The 16,048-nt window shown below is 37.6% G+C and overlaps 1 long non-coding RNA gene across 2 annotated transcripts in view; it reads right to left on the minus strand.

Moving 5' to 3' along the window:
* The window catches only part of LOC141493078 (uncharacterized), a 37,381-nt gene that overhangs the window by 11,543 nt on the left and 9,790 nt on the right, over positions 1–16,048 (minus strand). The window contains exons 3-4 of one of the 2 annotated variants that reach the window (XR_012470108.1): positions 3,668–3,768; positions 543–622 (exon numbers count right to left, since the gene is read on the minus strand). The exons of the other annotated variant lie outside the window; for it this stretch is intronic. This is a non-coding gene — a long non-coding RNA (uncharacterized LOC141493078). The remainder of the gene's footprint in view (positions 1–542; positions 623–3,667; positions 3,769–16,048) is intronic. 2 annotated transcript variants of the gene reach the window in all.

Below are 16,048 nucleotides of genomic sequence, written 5' to 3' on the forward strand. Positions count from 1 at the left end.
ATGAATTGTTTTGGAAAACACTTCATCCTTCCCCTCCCTGGCTTTGAAAGAAAAGCAATTAAGCAAAAAGAATGACATAGAGAACAAACTTCATAGAGTATATACCATTTTACCTTGCAGTCACTCACTTCTCTGCTGGGAGGACAGAGGTGTGTTTAATTATCCAACTCTAGAACCAAGACTGGTTATTATAATTATTCAAAAGTTTACTTCCTTTCAGTGTTCTTCTCAGGATTAACATACTATGAGGGAGGGGCAACTAGGTGGTGTAGTGGATAAAGCACTGGCCCTGGAGTCAGGAGTATCTGGGTTCAAATCCGGTCTCAGACACTTAATAACCTAGCTGTGTGGCCTTGGGCAAGCCACTTTAACCCCATTTGCCTTGCAAAAACCTAAAAAAAAAACCATACTATGAAGGAGTTACAAATTCTTTAGAAACAAAAGGAGAAAAGCCCCAACCAATAGATGATCACATAAACGTCACTTCTCTGTGATTACCCAAGAAAACACCCATGAAAATCAAATGACAGGATGTACTGAACCTTAAAGTAATGACTCAGTTGGGGAGTTTCTCAGTCAGATGCCCTTGATCCAAAGAACAGTCCTCTTCTCCTGCTTGGACCTAAAGAGAACAAACACCCCCACTGGATGTTTACTGAAATCTCCTCAAGAAGACTTCTTTCAAGATTTATCTTCCTCACCAGAGTTCCTCTCAACATCAACAAGACAAGGATTTATTCCAGTGGCTTGGCAGGAGACAAGATAAGATACTTCAATCAAAGATGCAAGCCAGAGCCATCTCATCAGCTAGCACTGTAGTTATTTAACACAGTTGAAACCCCGTCTTATCCTAAGACAACATGCTGTTTGGTTAGCCATGGGGTTTTCATGATTCTCAGTTGGGAATTGTCACAGTTTATTCTGGCAAGCTAGGTGGTGTCTGAAGAATGTGACTTCATCTAACACACCAAGTGTGAAGTTTAAAATAGCCAGAACTCTTCCATGTTATGATTTCCAGTTCCCCGGAGAAGGCAGGACCAGGTTCCTGGGGCTTTCCCTGGGAGTTCCCAAGCACCTGCCCCAGTCACCTACCATACTTGTTCTGTGGGATTTGTCAGTACATGATAGCCAGCAGGGCCACGAAAGCAAAAAGATTAAAGCAACAACTGAGGTGGCAAATTTAAAACTGGGGACATTTAAATAAATTGTACTTTTGAGTGAGCTAGATTTGTGTGAAAAAGTCCATAGCTTCTCAATGAAAAAATTGTTGCAAAGACCCAGTAGCCGATAAGCCACAAATATTCATATGCAAAAGGTCATATTGATTTATATTTATTGCCTGGGTTTGATTAGGACTTATCCATATTTATGATAGGATATACCAACACAGATGATAACATTGAAAAGTACAATTTCTATCCTAAAAAAGTTTTCATTCTAAAAACATGAGATTTGAAATGTGCATTATCTAAAAATTAAATGGGGTTAGGGGCAGTTTGGTGGTGCAGTGGATAGAGCACTAGCCTGGAGTCAGTAGGACCTGAGTTTATATCTGGCCTCAGACACTTAATATTTAGTTATGTGACCTTGGGCAAATCACTTAACCTATTGCCTGGCAAAATAAATAAATAAATTAATTAAATGAGGTTAGGCAGACTAGGAAGAAACTATATTATCTACAAAAAGTTAATCACTGAGATAGATCAACAAGGAGACAATAAAAAATAAAATCCTGAGAATTAGAGAATCTTTGGGCTTCCATATAAGAAAAAATTTCTAATCAATACCATCAGATTGTTTGGACTATGTCCTAGATAACTGAATAGAAATCTTATCTCTAGGGACTTTTAAAACTAGGATGTCAGAATAGGTAGCACTGTAGGTGGAGAATAAAGAAGTCCAAGAAGAACACTGTAAGTAAATCTTCACTAAGTCTGCATATAATTCCAGTCCTGCAATGCTTTGCTATCTGACCCCAAGCAATTTACTTAAATTCTCTGGTTCTCACTTTTCACATCTTTAAAATAGGAATAATAATTCCTGTTACCTACCAATTTAGCAACAGGATGGAAGATTTAAATCAAATACTTTGACTTCCTGGGCCAATTTTTTTTCATATTTGGCTTTGAAGAGCACAACAGTGTGTTTCCTAGAGTCATATATTTTTGTGTCGCTCACCTAAAGGAGTCTGACACAAAGTAGGTTCGTTGTCAATTGTTGCTGATTGATTGGTGCAGAAAAGGCTAGGTGATTAAAGAGCTGGTCCAAGAATAAGAAAGGCCAGAATTCAAATCCAGCCTCAAACCCTCCCTACCTACAGGACCTGGGACAAATCATTTAACCTGTTTGCCTGAGTTTCCTCAATAAAGACATACTAGTCCTACTTTCCAGGATTGTTGTTGATAACATTTGTAAAATGTTTAACTCAATGCTTGTACCATAACAGGTAGGTAATACTTGCCGATTCCCTTTCTTGATTAATGACCAGTACTCTTTAGCTATTATTCCTTCAAATATACTTATGAGGGGTTAATGAGAAATTACTTCTTCTACATTCTATTAAACCTTTATAGGATTTCCCATGGAGGACTTAGAGCAAACTCTTATCTAACTTAAAAGAGAATTGAGCTGAGCATCTGTTTTGGGGAAGAACCCTAAATAGTAAATATGGTGAGAATTTGCAAAGCATTTCATCTCTGTAGGAACCTGTAGGTTCTGAGGTCCTGAGGATGACCACAGGGAATATCAAATCATCCTCCTCCCCCCTCCCCAGACATTGAGGATACAATTGATTATAATAATGGACAAATGAAAGTAGAAGAGAGGTCAGGAAATAAAACAAGATTTAGTACAAATGTCAAAATTATATCTTGTTCTGGTCCCCCTAAGTACCCCACCACATCCCCTTCTAGTTGGTGTAGTAAGTGAAATTATAAGCAGCCAGTTTAAATTAGTAATAGCAGGAAGTAAGACTGCAAAGGGGAAATCTAGACGTGTCATACAGACCATCTCAAAGAGCAAAGGAGCATAATATGCAAACCATACTAACCAAAAATCACATTCTGAGAATAGAAGTTAAATCAGGGAAGTATTGACTTTGCTGTCAGGGTCCTTTGGTCCTACGATATATTTAATCTCAATTAAGTTCCAAATATCTGAAGTAGGACCTGCAACATCCCAAATGTTACTGATAACTTGGGATGATGTGGACATGTTAACTTTACAGTTTTATTGACAACTTTGAGATGATTCCTATTTGTTAATGAACTAACCCAAGAGGGCGAAGATAGGAGTCAGTATGAACCCCACAAAGCCCTATAAAATGAGACTCCAACTCTTTGCCCCACTCCAGCACTGACCCATCTCTATTGGATCCAGGCTGCTGAGTACTCCCATATCTAATCCATAGTTGTGTGAATGATTCTCTCTCCCCATCCTTTTTCCTACACTGCCTGTCCCTTGTCCTCTCACCTTCTGCCTCTGTACCCATCTCTATAATGATGTTTGGCCTCCTTCCATCTGTGCCCTATTAAAATGTGATTGCATCCTCACTCCCTACTGCCATCATAGTATTTCCCAGTAAATGGGCAGCTAGATGGTACAGTGGATAGGGTGACAACCCTGAAATCAGGAGGATCTGAGTTGAAATCTGGCTTCAAACACTTACTAGCTGTATGACTTGGGCAAGTCCCTTAATCCTGATTGTCTCCCATCCAGGACCATCTCCAGTTGTCCTAATCCATATCTAGCCACTGGACCCAAATGACTCTGGAGGAAAAAATGAGACTGGTAACTTAGCAAAACAGCCCCTCACTCAAATACAATTTATGTGCATGTCATGGTATCACTTCCCTGGTGTTATGGTCTTCTTTGAAAAGGAGCAGGGCAGCTAGGTGGCACAGTGGATAAAGCACCAGCCCTGGAGTCAGGAGTACCTGGGTTCAAATCCGACCTCAGACACTTAATAATTACCTACCTGTGCGGCCTTGGGCAAGCCACTTAACCCTATTGCCTTGCAAAAAAACCAAAAAAAAAAAAAATGAAGGAGCTTCATCCCAGTAAATAAAAAAAAACCCAAAACAAAACAAAACTAGGTGTGCCTGCCTCATTTCATAATTTCAAAAATTAGTATTTCAGTGAATAATTTAGAATTTTCCTCTTTTCTTTTTCAAGGGGTTTACTCTGGGAAGAAATATCCTTCCATGCACTTGAGACAGGGAATGTTGAAGGCTCTAAGCAGATAAAGAGGCTGCAGTCACTGTCTCCAATACATACACAGTGAGCTGGTCAGAGCTGGAAAACTAAGGAACAGGACTGAGACCAAGGCATGGGGTGTCAGAACAGGTCAATGAGCAGAGGTAGGGACAGAGGTAGAGATGGACAGAATTAAGCCTAAGACTCAGCTGCCTGGGAAACTGCAGCCACCAATGACAATGGACAAAGTGGGCTCAACTTCCCAGTTCTCCTACTCTGTTTTGTTCAGCTGCAGGGGTTGTCCAGGAGGGTTCCCAAAACAAAAACATTCTTCCCTTATTCTTTCTCATTATCTACTGATTAGGAGATGGGGGGGGCAACAGATTGATCTGCTGACTGGAAGGAGGGTTTTGGGGGTAGAAGATAGTTTTTTTATAGTTTTTTTAACTCTACCTTATTTTAATAAACCACATACATGACCAATGAAAAAGCAAATATCTGAGTCTTCAGAATGACACTGGTCAACAGAGAGGGAAATATACCACATGGGTTGACATGGATCTAGAGACATAATAAGAATTTCATAATTTTTAATATAATAGATTCAATTTAATATAATACATATGATCAATGAGAAAGCAATTATTCAAGTCTGTAGAATGAGACTGTTCAACAGAGAGGAGAAAATACCACATAAATTGATATGGGGCTAGAACCATAATAAGAATTCTGTAATTTTTAATATAACACATTAAGTTGGAGAGCTTGACATCCCCCACCTCCCATCCTTCTCATACTGGCAGGCTGGTATCCTGCCAGTATGAGAGTACAGCTACATTTCCTCACACACACACACACACACACACACACACACACACACACCCCAGTTAATTATTTTAAGTAGGTTTATAGAAATAAAGGTTGGAAAGCTAGGTGGCGCAGTGGATGGAGCATCAGTCCAGGAGACAGGACCTGAGTTCAAATCCAACCTCAGATATTTAATGATTGCCTAGCTGTGTGACCTTGGGCAAGTCACTTAACCCCGTTGCCTTAAATAAAGTAAAATTTTAAAAAATAAAAATAAAAAATAAAGGCACCTGACAGTGTGGGCAGCTATTGCTACTAAGCACCTGAAATGTTCACCTGGAATCCCCTTCAAAGTACACAGAGAACTGAACTGCACCAGTGTAACATAAGTATTGCAACCATGGAATTTTCCTTTAAAAATCTGATATTTTCAGTCTTAATGGACTTGCTCATTTCATCAGTACAACAATCAGAAACAATTTTAGGGTATCTGTGATAGAGAATACCATCTCTATACAGAGAAAGAATTATGGAATTTAAACAAAGACCAAAGACTGTTAGCTTTAATTTTTTAAAAAGTTATCTTACTATGTAATTTTTCTATCTCATTATTTTATTTTTTCCTTAAGGATATGATTTCTCTCTCATCACATTCAATTTTGATCAATGTATGGCATGGAAACAATGTAAAGACTGTTAGACTGCCTCCTGTGGGGGCTAGGGGGAGGGAAGCAAGACTGGGGGGAAACTGTAAAATTCAAAAAATAATAAAAAATAAACATCTGATCTTTTAAGATTTTCCATAAATGCATTTTTGACCATTTGGAATTCCTTAATCTCATTTAGGACCAGACAGGAGAAATATAAGATAGATATAGGATATAAAGCAGCTGTAATTTTGACTGTTAAGGATTCATTCCATCATAAGCATGCCCCTTTTCTTTATGACCATCTTTTAAAATACAAAAAAGGTGACCACACTCCTGTAATTCCTGTTACTAGGGAAGGCTGAGACTGGTGGATTTTTCAATGGCAAGTAGGGGAAGGAAGGTAGAGGGAGGGGAGTATAAGAAGGGACTAATAAACCCAGATCGGCAATGAAGCCTTTTAATAGGGTAGGACCACGAGTAGCTGATGAACTTGTAGCTTGAATGAGATAAAAAAAGACCCAGTCTCAGAAAATAAAAATCAGATATAAATAAGTATTTGAAGAGGTGCGTCTTGTTAATCACTAACATCTTGGTGTGAGTTTCTTTATTAAATCATTTCCCCTCCTTTAGAGGCAGGCCAAGGAGCTGGGTACCCATAGGCAGGACCTCTGGAGGTTAGAAAATGATGGTTGCAGTTTCCTTGGAAATGATGACTAGAGCAAATATATTCTGTGTGTTTAGGGGTAGAAGAGAACCAAAAGGGGCGATCTCAAGTTTAGCAACAGTTCAGTGGAATAGGGGTCAAAGTCAGTGCAAACCAGGGAAAGGGAGACCATTCTGGGAGTCTGCTGCTATTTGTGTACTAAAGGGATTTCTTCTTTTGTTCTAGTAACTACCTTCTATTTACTTATTGAAGTAAAGGACCTCTCAGCACACTGGAACATTTTCAACAGTCAGTGTTTCCAGAAAGTTCCTAGTTAATCAGCAAAAGGGAGGAGAAAGAGGGGCAGGTTATTTTTACTGTGATGTGTTTCTTTCTTAACTCTTTTTCCATTTTCTTTTCTTTTTTTTCTTTTTGAAGATTCCTCAATTGCTTGGGAAAAAAGTATTCTGCCTGTAATGGAATCAAGAGACTAGGACAGGGGCAGCTAGGTGGTGCAGTGGATAGAGCATCAGCTCTGGAATTAGGAGGACCTGAGTTCAAATCCAGCCTCAGACAGTTAATAATTACCTAGCTGTGTGACCTTGGGCAAGTCACTTAACACCACTGTCTTGCAAAAAAAAACTAAGAGAGACAGACAGACAGACTAAAACAGAGCACTAGGAGCACTGGGAGGTAGAAGATGCACAGAGGTAAAATTTAAGCATGATAAAGAAGGGGAAAAAAACCTACCAAGTGAGTTGGACTGCTTTGGGAAGTAGTTTGTTGTTTCTCTAGATCAGTGGCACGGTGGTTAGAGTGCCTGAATTGGAGTTAAGAAGACCTGAGTTCAAATCATTCCCCAAATACTTAGTAATTATATGTGATCCTAGGCAAGTAGCTTGACTTCAATTTCTTCCATGGAAAATTGGGATAATAATAACATTTATTGTTATGTGAAGATCAAATGAGATCATATTTGTAAGACCCTTAGCATCTGATACACGATAGGTCCTTACAGACTGATTAATTGATCTTTTTTTCTTTCTCTTTGTTGCAAAAAGGATTCTTCTTCAAGAAAGATGAGACATGATGACCTTCCATGCTCTCCTGTGGTTCTCATTCTAGGACCTAAGTTGGTCTCCTAGCTATTAATTATGTGAGCAGATCCTCTGAGTCTCAATTTCCTCATCTATAAAACAGAGTTAATAATGATATTTGCACAACCTACCTCTCATATGAGTTATTAGTATTATTGTTTTTATTACTGTTTTGGTAATCTATGGGTTTTTTGCCCCATCTTCTTTTAGCCTGGTTTCCTGCTCTAATCTCCACTGTTATCCTAGTTCAAAAGGGATGGGGAAAACCATGCCAGGAAATGGGCAGCTGGGTGGTACAGTGGATAGAGCCCCAGGCTTGCAGGCAACTAAGATCAAATCTGGTTTTAGGTACCTTGGCAAGGTGGCCTCCGTTTCCTCATCTGTAGAATGAGCTGAAGAAGGAAATGGTAAACCACTCCAGGATCTTTGCCTAATAGGCATGACCCCAAATAGGGTCATGAAGAATCAGACAGATTGAAGTAATTGAACAACCTGTCAGAGAAAGAAAAGGACCCTATTTGTGGGAAGGGTCTCTTAACCCAAAAGTGCAAGCCACCGAGGCAATTGGACCACTGAATTCAAAACTGTGACTTAAGCTATCTTACACTTGCACTCATCCCCATTCAAGAATATTTTATTTCACCTGTTTTGAACATCCACCACTCTAAGCTTCTCTTGCTTCCTTATATCAAAACCTGTTCTTCCCAGAAAACAGGTGATAAATGGTTCAAAGCAAACAGTTCAGGCTATGTGTGTAAGAGAATTCTCAGAGCAGGGATGCACTTCACGATCCTCTATCTGTGATGGTAATCTAAGGATAAATCCTCAGGGATTGCCTGAGACACATAGAGGTCATGAAACTTATTCAGTTATTTAGACCACTACCATACTCTTAAATTGTTTGCATTAAAGCAAATGTGAATGTAAAATACTAATGTAAAATATTGATTTTGTTAAGAGTTATCTGAATTTTAATGAGAATTAAAGTTTTAAAATATTGAGATGTATTAGAAGACTTGCAAAGTGAATTGATGCAAAGTGAAGTGAGAACCAGGAAAGCAACTACAGTATAATTGGAAAGAACGACAACAAATCAAAATTCCTAAGAAATTATAATAGCCAAGTGTGACAGCAGAAATAGATCTGAAGAGACACTTGCTACTTTTCTTTTTCTTTTTTTTTTTTGATTTTGCCAGGCAAATGGGGTTAAGTGGCTTGCCCAAGGCCACACAGCTAGGTAATTATTAAGTGTCTGAGGTTGGATTTGAACTCAGGTACTCCTGACTCCAAGGCTAGTGCTCTATCCACTGCGCCACCCAACTGCCCCCACTTGCTACTTTTCTTTGCAAAACCGGGGACTATGAGTGGAACACTATAAATATATACATACACACACACACACACACACATATATATTTGGATGGATATAGATATATAGAGAGAGAAAAGGGAAGAGAGAGAGAAATGAAGGTAAAAATATATTTTAAATTGAAATAATTTTATATGAATACTCAGACTATAAGACTAGCCTAAATTTTCTAAATCCTCTGCTAGGATGTAATGCTTTGCACATAGAAGATACTTAATAAATGTTTATTGCTTTTTTTAACTTTATTTTTTTCATCTTGGACCCCCCAAAAAAGAGAGGAGCACCTCCATATAGATAGGAAAGAATGTAATTGTATATGAAACTGTGCTCTCCATTTCATATCAATTGTTTCCATTTTTAAAATATACAACAAAATCCATGCTGTGTATCATTCTGAATTGCCTTCTGGTCTCCCTATATTTTTGAAAATATATTCCTTAATTAGTCCCATCCCATTGAGCAAATAAAAAAATTCTTCAATATATATCTACCACATTCAGTAAAAAAAAAAAATCCATTATCAATGTCTTAAAATGTATGTCTCATTCTCTTGCTTAAGTACATTTGTCAGAAGGAGGGGGGTGTGTTTTATTTTCCTTCTTTTAGTCTTATAAATTATCTTTGCACTGATCAGAGTTCTAAATTTTTCCACAATTCTTTTCCCCTATGTTGTTGATTTTGTTTTATAGATTGTTCTTCTAGTTCTTCTTCCTTTCACTCTACATCAATTCATAAGTCTTACAAATCTCTAAAATTGTCCATTTCATAATTTTTATGATACAATAATTTTATATTGTATTTTATATTCTATCATATTATGCTATATTTTGCATTACATATGCAATTTTATATCACAATTTGTCTAGCTATTCTTCAAAGGAGAGCTCCTTAGTTTCTGATTTTTGACTATATTTCTCTGCATATACATTATTTTCCTCTGCTTTGGATTCTTTGAAATGTTGACCTAGTAGTGGTATAAGTGGCAGGACTAGTAACTTTCTTAGTTCCAAGAACAGTTTTCCAGAAGTTAGATAAATTTATAGCTCCACGAAAAGTGTATTGGTGTAACAGTATTCTCAGAGCTCCTCTAATCCTTTTGTGATTTTGTCATTTTTGCCACTCTGATAGTTAGGAAGTAAAACCTTAAAGTTGCTTTAATTTACCTTTCTGTAATGTAACTTTTTCATATGATTATTGATAGCTTAGAATTTCCTCAGAAAATTGCCTGTTCCCGTGCTTTGATCATTTATCTATTGAATATTGAATTTATCTATCTCAGTCTTATAAATTTGAATCAATTCCTTAATCTTGGAAATGAGACTTTTATCAGAGAAACATCAGAATGGCTGTTGGTCATTTTTCAGCTCTTCATGATCCCACTTGGGGTTTTCTTGGCAGAGGTACTAGAGTAGTTTATCATTGTCTTCTCTAGCTCATTTTACAGATGAGCAAACTAAGGCAAACAGGGTTAAGTGACCTGCCCAGGGTCACCCAGCTAATAAGTATCTAAGGCCAGATTTGAGTTCAGGAAGGTGAATGCTCCCAACTTCAAGTCAGACATTTTATCTACTGTGCCACCTTAGCTATCTTTACATTAGATTAATATCATGTGCATTATTTATCTTAGGTTTGTAAATTTTATATAATTCAAATTTCCCATTTTGTCTCCTGTGATCTTTTCTACTTTTTGTCTAGTCATGAACTCTTTCCTTTTTATTTGCCTTATATTTTGGTTGAGTACCTTAGATTAGTGCAAGGATCTGAAAGAAAAAAAATTTTTTTCTGCTTTTTAAACCAGAATTGGAAGGTCAAAGGTTGACCAGATGGTATTGAGTGTATGTGATAGGTAGAGTGGGTTGGGAAGTATGGGGGAATGAAGGTTACTACTCTAGAACTTTCCATGTGACTCTTGGGACAGCAGGAAAGAAAGAATATAAACTAAAAGAACATAATGCTCATACTTCCTTAAAAATGATGTTGGTCTCCTGGAATCCAAGGTTTCTGCATTAGCAAGAAATATGGCAACACAAAATATGAGGGTGGCCACATCTAAGCATTCTTTGACCACTCACTCCTAAAGTAAAAAAAAAATCCTAATTGTATCCATGTGACTACTCTCTCTATTGACATCAAAACCCTTAGCAGACAGTTTCATGAGCTGCTGTGGCTAGCTATGTGATGAGACCCTGGATGATGAGGTCTTCTCAAGTGGGCTCACTTGGTCCCTGGGCACCTGAAACCTTCCAGGTTGGTAGAACCTGTTAGAATGGGTGTGCCAGTGGCATAACTTTGGCCCAGGGTCACTCACTCACCTTCATGTCTCATAGAATGTGTGTGCTTCATATATCAGAGGTAACCTACCCTAATGGAAAGAGGTGACCCATACCTGCTCTGTGACTTTTCGGCAAGTTGCTCAACCTATAGGTGTTCAAGCAATCTTTCATCACTGTAAGTCAGACCTGGAAGGGTGAGGGGAATTCACTCTCCACCCTGTACCCCATCTCTACCTCAATATTCTAGTGAAACCAAGTCTAGTTTTTTTTAATTCTAGATTAAAAGAAGCACGTTACATATAAAATATGATTTGGGGCGGCTAGGTGGTGCAGTGGATAAAGCACTGGCCCTGGAGTAAGGAGTACCTGGGTTCAAATCCGGTCTCAGACACTTAATAATTACCTAGCTGTATGGCCTTGGGCAAACCAGTTAACCCCATTTGCCTTGCAAAAAACCTAAAAAAATAAAATAAAATAAAATGTGATTTAAAGACAAAAAATGGTCTTTTTTGCTTGATTTTGTTCTCTGATAAACAGCCACATACAAGATCCGGTGGGTGTGTTGAAAAGGAAGTGGAAAGTTGAAACTGTCTGGTAAGTAAATAAGGAAATGGGTGTTTGAAATGATTGGATTCTGGGAGTTAGATGGTCGTAATGAAATCCAGTATTTTTCACTGCTTTCTGTGCCTTGTGTGGATGATACCTTTCCTTCTTAAAGATGTTGAATATAAAGAGTTTGTTTTAAAAAATAAATATATATATATATATATATATGTATGTATATATTAGTTCTATGGAATATATATTAGCTCTACAGAATAGACATGGAAGAAACCTGGGTTTATTCTGTCCCTCACCTAGCAGTATCGCCAGATCCTCTGTAGGTCTCTCCTCCCACAGTGCTAGTCTATACTTTTTCTTTTTAGTTTTTGACTCCATTTTACTTCTGTCTTTGCTATTCACAACAAAGCTCTGAAATATATAAGAAGTTCCCCCATATTGGACATGACCACACTGGACCATTGGGGAACCCATCTGCCTCTCAGTAGCCCTTCCTTATTCCCAAAATTTATATTTATGTTTCTTCCTAGGAACTATTTCTGGGGTCCCAGAAATTATTGTTCCTTCCTTTCCACATTGGACTGATGAATAAAATAGAGATTATTTATATAACACTTCAAGGCTTACAAAGTACTATATTATTATTCCCATTTTATAGATGAGAAAACTAGGGCTGACCTGTTAGAGCCTCATAGCTAATAATTAATAGAGGCAGGATTTGACCTTAGGTCTTCCTGACTCTTAAGTGTAGCATTCGGTATACCTTGCCACCTAGCTGAATAATTCTGCCTTTTGTACATTTATATCCATTCCCCCTCAATATCCAGAACAGAAGTGGGAAGTAATATTTTAATCAATGTTAATTATTTTACATTGTCACAATCACACCACTGACATTAAAATTTCTTTTGATATGCTTTCCATTAAAATCCTACTGGTCTGCCTGGTGTGAAGGTGAGATTCTAGGTTCAAAAGGCTGCCAGGGGATTACAAGCCTTGGCAGGTTCTGCCAAACTGGAAAGTCTTCATGGATGGGTCTGGCAATTACTACTTGTGCACAAAAGATGTGAGTCAAAGCAGCTAATGTGAGAATTAGTCTAGCTGAGGCCCCAAAAATAGTTCCCAGGAAAAAACATAAATATCAATTCTGGGAAGAAGGAAGGGCTACTAAAAGGAAACTGGGTTCCCAAATGGTCCAATGTATCCTGATATGAGGGTACTTGTTATAATACTTCAGGGCTTTGGCATGAATATCAAATGGAGTCAAAAACAGAAAAGGAAAAACATAATCAAACTGCCAAAGTATAGGTTGTTCAGACTTGTCCTGCTCTCAAAAAGCAGATTAAATTAAAGTTGGTTGATTTGCCAATCTTGGTCAAACCCAGGCAGAACTATGAAATTTATCTTTGGCTACATGTGACTTCCCTTTTCTTTGCCTCACTCTCATCTCTTGTGACCCTCACCCCTACATCTGTTGGGCAGCTAGTACCCTTATACTTCCCAATGAATGGGCTGTCTCTCCCTTCAGAGACATTGCTCTCCTTGAGCAATGTCTCATAATTCTGGCAAACATTAGAACTGCTATTCACTTAGGGTCAGGATTTCACTTTTATGTTAGACTCTCTGCTAACTGAACCAAAACAATCTGATTTAAAAAAAATTAAGGTATCAATGACTATAAACCACTTAAGGTGATAATTCTTCAGGGAGGTATTTCTACTTTTAAAATTTTGCCCATCAGATCAAAGGAACAATTACCTTTTTTTCTATTATTTTCAAATTACATTTATTTCCTTTTTAAAAACATTTTATTCCCTCCCTCCAGTTACATGCAAAAATAAGTTTGAACATTTGTTTATAGAACCTTAAATTTTGTAATTCTCTGGAACTTTTTTTTTTTTTTTTTTTTTAGTTTTTGCAAGGCAATGGGGTTAAGTGGCTTGCCCAAGACCACACAGCTAGGTAATTGTTAAGTGTCTGAGGTTGGATTTGAACTCAGGTACTCCTGACTCCAGGGCCGGTGCTCTATCCACTGCACCACCTAGCTGCCTTGGAACTATTTTCTAATAGTAGAGACTGGTAGTCTAATTTTAAGAGAAATATGTCTATATTAACAGAGATAGAGACAGAGATAATAGAAGTAGAGATAAGAGAAAAGTAGGGATAGAGGTAAGCATAGGGATTATAGAGATAAGGAGATTTTTTTCCCACCTCCTCAATATAGAGCACCTTGGTGATCTATGGTACCAAAGTTAGGGGCAGGTCCCTAGGGTCCTGGCTTATCTTTATATTACACAATTACAATAATGATAATAACAAAATAAGGATAATAAGAGGTTTGCTTGGCAACAAGAAATTTCTACTTCAGGAGCTACTAAATAAATTGTCTTAGAAACTTGACACCAATTTATTATCAGGTAAATAAGATGTAGGGAATTTCTCTAATCAAAAGTGATGTTAGAGGGGCAGTTAGGTGGTGAGTGGATAGAGTACTTAATAGTTAGACACTAAATAACTACCTAGCTGTGTGACCTTGGGCAAGTCACTTTACCCCCACTGTCTTGCAAAAACATAAATAAATAAAATGTTCCTTATTTTTTAAAAATCCAGGTATGTTAGAGAGTGAATACAAAGAGAGTATTGTTTTTACAAAAGAATCTCCTGGAGAATGCTTTTGATCCAGTGAGCAGTTCTGCCAGCTATTAGCTTTATGACCTTAAGAAAATTAACTTACATTTTTTGATCTTTCTGACTTCCCTGGATCACTTCATCTTCAAAATGGGAGCAGAAAGGCACCTCAAAGAGGACACAGTCCTGATAATCTTGTGAGGCCCTTTCTGTGAATTACGCACATAAGTCTATTTTAAAAAGTTGGACTTTGTGGGACCATTGATTTAGAGCTAGAATGGGTCTTAGAAGTCATACAGTCCCAGCTTCCTCCTTTTACAGATGAAGAACTGAGGGGTCAGAGAAGTTATTATTTGCCCAAGGTCACCCAGTTAGTAAGTAGTTGCAGCAGGGTTTTAACCAAGGATTTCTTGACCCTACATCCAGAGGACTAATCACTATGCTATATAATTTTTCAAGTATGTGGCTATTGTCTAATTGTTAATATTATCTCATTTGAGTCTTTCAGCAATCCTTGGGAAGCAGGTAATAATAGTATTCCTATTTTACAGATGAAGAAACTGAAGCAGACAGATGGTAAGTGACTTGGCGGGGATCATTCAACCAGGAAGGGTCAGAGGCAGATTTGAACTCAGTGCAGGTCTGTTGCACTATCTACTATAATTATGATGGTTTGTAACCTGTTCCCAGTTTACGCTACCTTAGCCAATTCAGAATACCTAGGTGGCCCAATAGATAGACTTGGAATCAGGAAGACTCAGCTATGTGACCCTGGACAAGTCATTTAACCCTATTTGCCTCAGTTTTCACATCTGTAAAATGAGCTAGAGAAGAAAATGGAAAACTGCTCCAATATCTTTGCCATGAAAATTCCAAATGAGATCACAAAGAATTGGAGATAACTGAAGCAATTCAACAACATCCAAGTCAGAACTTAGAATTAGAGATCTGGAGGAAATCTTACAGATCCTTACCATCACTTCCATTTTACATAAAAAGAAACTAAGATTAAAAATAAGAGCCATTCTCCAAATGATAATGATCAAAGGATATGAATAAACAGTTTCCAGACAAAGTAATCAAAGTTATCTATGGTCACATTTTTTTTTTTGGTTTTTGCAAGACAATGGCGCTAAAGTGACTTGCCCAAGGTCACAAAGATAGGTAATTATTAAGTGTCTGAGGACGGATTTAAACTCAGGTCCTCCTGACTATAGGGCCACTGCACTACCTAGCTTCCCCTCTATATAAATTTTGATTAGAGGAATGCAAATTAAACAATTCCGAGGTAGTACCTCACGCTAATATAGCAGATAAGGAAAGTGATACATGTTGGAGGGGGTGTGAAAAAACTGAGACACTAAGGCATTGTTGGTGGAGTTGTTAACTGATTCAGCCATTCTGTAAAGCAATTTGAAACCATGCCCCAAGGGCTATAAAACAATGCAATCTTTGACCCAGCAATACCACTACTAAGTATGTATCCAAAGACATTAAAAAAAAAGGATAAGGACTTATATGGACAAAGATGTTTATCACACTCTTTTCTGGTGTCAAAGAATTGGAAATTGAAGGGATGCTCATCAGTTAGAGAATGACTGAAAAAGTTGTAGCATATGATTGTGTTAGAATACCATTGTAATATAAGAAATAAGGAACAGAATGGTTTCAGAAAAATCTGGAAAGACTGATATAAAGAGAAATGAACAAAACCAGGAGAACATCATATATATGTTAACAGAAATATTGATGATCAATGGGTGAATGATTTAGCTATTCTCAGCAATTCAATGACCCAAGACAGTTCTGAAGGACTTATGAATAAA

Source organism: Macrotis lagotis, chromosome 7 (assembly GCF_037893015.1).
Source record: "Macrotis lagotis isolate mMagLag1 chromosome 7, bilby.v1.9.chrom.fasta, whole genome shotgun sequence".
NCBI lineage: Eukaryota > Metazoa > Chordata > Mammalia > Peramelemorphia > Peramelidae > Macrotis > Macrotis lagotis.